Raw genomic sequence first — 6,135 nt, forward strand, 5'->3', positions numbered from 1 at the left:
ATACAAATATACATTGAAAATAAATTAAAACACACATGTATTTATACACAAATACATTGGTGACTGATTTTAGTGTACAAATAACATTTTTGTAAGAAAAATATTTTTTCTAATACTGCATTTTTTCTTCTTTTTCTTTTCCTTATTTTTTTCTTTCTTTTAGTTAAATGAATGTAAGTTCATCCTCTTCCAAGTAATTTTACAACATTATATGTTTCTTCTAATTCTTTGTTTGATTTTTTGGTTTTTATTCTTGTTAAGAGAGTAAAATAAGAAAAAACTTGAGAAGGTAAAGCAAAAAAGAAAAGATGAATAAAAGAAAAAAGAAGAAAAAAATAGTGATGAGGTTGAAAAAAAGAAACAGAAGATGAGGAAGAGGAACATGAAGAGTTTTAAGTTATAAGTAACTTATCAGAATAAAAATACACCCAAAATTCTTACAAATACACCCAAATATCTTTATCTTACACCCAAATATCTTCGTGTTACACCCAAATTTGTTGCAAAGACAGATAAATATTTCCTCTAATACTATATTTTTTTCTTCTGAATTGAACCACACCTCAACCACTTGATTGGACTCAAAACAATAAAGATTTTTTCGATTTTCCTTCTTCAAATCCAGCTGAGGGATTTCTTCTCAGTCGGAGATATTTTCAATTTCCATTTTTCCTCTATGCTACATGTAATCAATTGATTCTTAATTTCATTTTTCTTTTTATTTGTGCTCCGAATTCTTGAAGAAAAACCTGCAGCCTTCGCATAATCCTTGTAGAATTTTGCAGCATCTTCAAGGGTGTTAAAAGTCATCCCAACCTTGGATACAAACTACTCATCAACACTATAGATTTGCTGCAAAATACACCATATTAAAACAAGCATAAACTATAGAATGCAAATACAACAATAAAACTATTATAAAAAATAATAAAAATCAGATTCATGAAATATCAATAAATAGAAACTAAAACAATTCAACCAAAATAATAAGACAATTCACCCTTAATGAGATGAAAAGTCTTAAATTGTAAATACACCCAAACTTTCCTGAAATACACCAAAATATTCTTGATTTACATCCTTGATATAAAATGCAAAAAATTCATCAGAGCTAGTATAGTAGATTCAATTCAAATAAGAAACAATGAACAGCAAATTTTACAGACAAGGTATCAAGGTTAGCCCATTATTCAGCTACACAATCATAAACTACTAACTGGATTCAAATTCAGATTCAATTATTAATTGGAATTAAACCGCACCTCAGAACTTCATTGAATTCAAATTCAAAATCCATTTCGCTGTGGTTCAGCTGATAATCTGAAGTTGAATCATCCATTATCTTCAAAATGATTTCAGAACTTGATTTCATAAACAATGAAAAACGAAGAAACAAAGAAAAAGAATAGAGAGAACAACTTACGTAAACAGTGAAGGAAAAGGGAGAGAGAAATGCACGAAAAATATCGAAGAGAGAAAGTAAGAAAACGCAGAAGGAATCCAAAAAAGAAAATGAAATTTTTTTGAAAAATGAAGTTATAGATTCGCGCGTTGATTGATTGAAAAATCTGTTAAGGAGGTGCGTGAAACATACGTGCCATAAGAGGCCCGTTTTAGGGATTAGAAATTTTCAAGACTTACATAACTTATATAGTAAAAAAGTTTGTATGTAGAGATTAATTCTTATTTTTACATGATATAAGGAAAACGATAGGGTTGAATACTAAATATACTATATCTACTCTTTTATTATATTAATTAACAAGGCAAAAAAAAAAACTTTGTAGACTTCATACAAATATCTTTTGGAAAAGGATCCTCTCCAGTTTTTTTAACAATTGATAGAATACAGTGTGATCTCTCACCTTTAATTTTATGAGTGGGACCAAAAATAAATAAGAGAGAGAGAACAGTGAATGGTTAGATTAAACACTGGATACCATCCAGTTTTTTTCTCACTGGAGAAGATCCACTCCCATATCTTTTTCATCGATGTAAGGCCTATTAAAGACTTTTTGGCCCAACAAGAAAAAGAACAAATAAAAATCACACGTCCAATTTACCAAAAAAAAATCAGACGTCCAATGGGAACTCAAACTCACAATTGCCTGATTAGAAGTCAGACACCTTATACATTAGGCCATGAGCGCTTTTTGATGCTTTGCTTTCATGAAATACTAGAGCAGAAATCCAACAAAGGGTGTGTTTGGGAACTCGTTGGAAGAGAAAAGATACGTTTAGACTTCTTGAAAGCTTCAATTTTTAGTTTGAAAAACCTTTTTTCTGTGAATGCAGAAGTGATTTTACTATCAAAATCAACGTTTACAAGAAGCAACTATTTTTAACTTCTGCATTTTCCTAACGGGCTTTTAGCCATGGATACTAACTATTTATTTATCTTTTACCAATTTTATCCTTCATGTATGTTATTGTTACGGTAGGTAACCGGAGATTAATACGACGAATGGCGTTTGGCGGCCCAAGTGTGTGATGGAGGAGAACTCCGGGTAGGTCCGCAACTCGGGAGGCTCCGTCCGACTTGTGCTCGCGTGAGAATGGGGGGTGGTACCTGCAAAGACACTCCGATGCCTAAGTTAGCAAGAGTGCAAGCAGGTCTTAGAGAGTATTGGACTTAGAGATACCTGAGGGAGTGTCAGTGTATTTATAGAGATGAGCCAATAACCACCGTTGGTGTAGTGCCGTATCTTTAGGGTGGTAACCGTCCCCATTATCTTGGGGAGGTTAAGATATAGCTTTATGAGGCGGTTAGAGAGATTTTAGGGGCAGTTACTCATCTGAATGAGTGTTTATCTGCCAGCTAATCTTTCATCCGACCTCTTCTGACCAAGTCGTGGTTGATACCGACTTCTTACGTGAAGGTCGGTACTTAGCTAGGCTCTAATCCTTTGGATTAGGCCTTTTAGTTGGACCTGGGCCTTTGTATTGGACCAGGGTATGAACAGTGCCCCTACTTGAGCCCAAATTTTCTTTAAAGTTTGGGTTCAAGTATTCAACTCGGGTGCGTAGTCGACTTGTTTGAAAGAACACGGATCTTGGGAACCGACGTGATTCTCGCGACTTTTGGTTTCTGACAGTTACGTCAATTCGAACGTCGTGTCCGTTGAGGGATCATTTAGGGATTGAGGGCTTTGGTAACGGTGCAGTCTCATTAATGACTGCTTCGCTTTTTACCATTATGCCCCTTAGCCTTTTTTTATAAATACTTTCCCTCTCTTTCCATTTTCCGTTTCTGCAATCTTTCAAACTTTCTCTTTATCTTGTTCGTATTGCATCCTTGCGTTCGAAGACTTCTGCCCTTCACCAACCTCCTTTTTGGATAAAGGTTAGTTTTGCTTTTTCCATGTCATGCTTTATGTTTGCATGTTTTGTTTTGCGAGTAGATAGGTTGACCCGTAGATTCTAGTTTCGAATCTCTCTTCTTTAGTGGCCGTGTTTTTTGATTTTCTTTTTCTTTTTCCTTTTGTAGGTTTTCTGCCACCTTTCTTTACGTAAAAAATGGCTTCTGTAGACATTCTTTCTCAGTGGGTTGACGTTACGGTCCTTGGGGAGGAACCGTTGGTTGACGCTGAGTTTATCACCCATCTTCGTACTCATCACAGGCTCTGTACTTCGGATGAGGACGAGCCCAAATATGAACTGATAGTCTCGGGTCCTGAAAACCGGGTCTGTTTTGGGAGAGTTAATGAGGCGGCCCCTCATTTTTTCTTCATGTATGAATGTATGATCACCCGTTTGGGGTTTTTCTTCCTTTCACAGATTTCGAGATATCCATTTTGCACCACTGTAAGGTTGCCCCTACTCAACTCCACCCCAATTCCTGGGGTTTTTTGAAGATTTACCAGTTTATAAGCCACGCTCTGGACTTCCCGACTTCCTTGAGAATCTTCTTTTATCTTTTCCATATGACTAAGCCCTTTAGTGGGCTAAACAACAAACAACAATGGGTATCCTTCCGAGCCATTCAAGGTCGGAGGATTTTCACCCTTTTTGACGAATCTTTCCACGACTTCAAAAATTTCTTCTTCAAGGTTCAAGCTGTAGAGGGTCACCACCCCTTTTTTCTGGACGAGCATTCCTCCCCTCGCTTTCCCCTTTACTGGCTGCCGGCCACCCCTTGTGAAAAGATTGGTCTAGATGACCTAGACGAGGTGGAGGCGGCCATTGTGGGGTTTTTCCGGGAAGCATGGGGGAGGGCCCCATACTTAGATACGAGAAAAATCCTTCAGGGGATGTCGACTTTTGTTCAATCTTGCATAGGTAGCGCATGCATTTCCTATTTCCGAGTTGTATTTCACCGACTTCTTTTTTGCCGACTTGTCTTTTACCGACTTGTGACTTGATTGTTTCTTTTGTAGATATGGCAAAAAAGAATGCTCAGGAGGCTTACCAAAGGGTTCAGGAAGCTAAGGCAAAGTCCCGGACTAGGTCCGGGGGTGGCAAGGCGGTCGTCTCTCCTCCTCCTCCTCCTCCTCCTCCTAGAAATGTGGGTACTCCCTCTCAACCTATTATTATTTCCTCCTCCTCAAGTTTGGCTCGACCACTCCCTTCTGCCCAACTACTTTCCGAGCCGGAGAAGAAGAAGCGCAAGACTTCAGAGTCTGGCCCTTCTTGGGAAGGTGGTGTTAAGGCGGATGCTCAAGCATTCGTCCGAAAGAACATCTATCCTCTTATAAGTATGGATGATGCTTCTGTTCGGAACCACCTTACCGCTCTGGCCGAGGAGAGCTTTAGGGCGGCGGGAGTTTGTGGCAAACTTTTGGATATCTTCGAGAAGACTCCCCTCAGCTCCTTGGGGACTACCTCAAAGGTTGGGAGCTGGAGGAGAGGCTTCTTTTGTTTGAAAAGCATCAAGAGGAGTTGAAGGAGGAGAGGGATAAGTTGAGGAAGGAGAGAGATGACCTCCGGGAGAAGGAGAGCCAGCTGCGAGCCCAATGCACTATGGAGGTGAATCTGAGGAAGGCAGCCCAGGAGAGTTATCAAAGCTTATTTAAAGATATGGTGGAGGTGAGGAAGGATTTGATGAACTCTCGGAATGCTTATACTGAGTTGGAGGACTCTATCGCCGAGGGTGCCGAGGAGTCTTGGAGAATTTTCTTGGAGCAGGTCAGGGTCATAGCCCCCGACTTGGACCTTTCTCCACTACATCCTGTCCGGTCCTGGTGGTGTTCCTCCTGGTGGTGGTGATTCCTCTACTCCGTCCAAAAAATGACTTCTTTATTTTTGTGGCTATATGGGGGCCCGGCCTGTGGGTCCCCCTTTTTTTTTAAACTTCTATTTATTTGCTGGTGGTTGTGAACAATTTGTTTCTGGCCTTTTAAGGTCGTAAACAAAATATTCTGTTTGTTGCCCTTTTTGGATAAGGGTTTTAAACAAAATAAATGCCCCTTTTTTGGATAAGGGTTTTCTAATCAAAGTAGGTGCACCCTTTTTTGGATAAGGGTTTGAGTTACTTTGCGCGTGTACATGCTTTTCTGCTTTGAAATATGTTTGATCTTTTCGAAAAAACCTTTTGTTAGCTTGCATTGTTTTCTTGAGCCTTTTTCGTGCAAAGGCTTGTATGCAAACTTCAAACTTTTCAGGTTTTCATATCTCTTTTGTTATCCTTTATACTCAACTTTGCTATAGTGAGCTTTTATGACTTAGGTTATTTTTGTGATGCGCTTTTCATCTACTCGGAGCTCGATTTTCTTTTACTCAGAGCTCTTTCGAGTTTGTTTTACTCGGATTTCCTTTCGACTTAAGAGTCGGATAGTTTCCGAGTTTAATACGATCAACTTGTATAACCTCTTTACGCCGACTTGTACCTCGTCGTTTTATCCTGACGACCATGTTAGGTCGGTTCATGGGATTTTCACGCTTTGTTGAGCTTAAGTCGGCGCGTTTCGTAGAAAGACTTATAAAAATAGAGGAGGATATTTAAGAGAAATATAGTAATGAAAAAGATCTTTATTAATCGGGAAGGTACCTTTTTGCTACTAAGGGTCTTGACAGCATATTTTCCCTTAGCCTCTACTATGATGCCTCGTTAAAAACCCCTCTCCAGAAAAAACCCTTTTTTGGGAAAAAATCATGAAGCTGGGAAAAGAGTACATCAGGGAGTAGAGTTCGCTTCTA

General features: G+C 38.8%; 1 protein-coding gene across 1 annotated transcript in view; it reads right to left on the bottom strand.

The window, feature by feature from the left end:
* Positions 1-833: 833 nt before the first annotated feature.
* Positions 834-6,135, bottom strand: part of LOC107462951 (uncharacterized) — a 43,656-nt gene continuing 38,354 nt past the window's right edge. The window contains exon 4 of the transcript XR_008002026.1: positions 834-852. The gene's annotated coding sequence lies outside the window, so the exon portion shown is untranslated. The remainder of the gene's footprint in view (positions 853-6,135) is intronic.

This window comes from Arachis duranensis, chromosome 8, assembly GCF_000817695.3.
Source record: "Arachis duranensis cultivar V14167 chromosome 8, aradu.V14167.gnm2.J7QH, whole genome shotgun sequence".
In the NCBI taxonomy this organism is placed as follows: Eukaryota; Viridiplantae; Streptophyta; class Magnoliopsida; order Fabales; family Fabaceae; genus Arachis; species Arachis duranensis.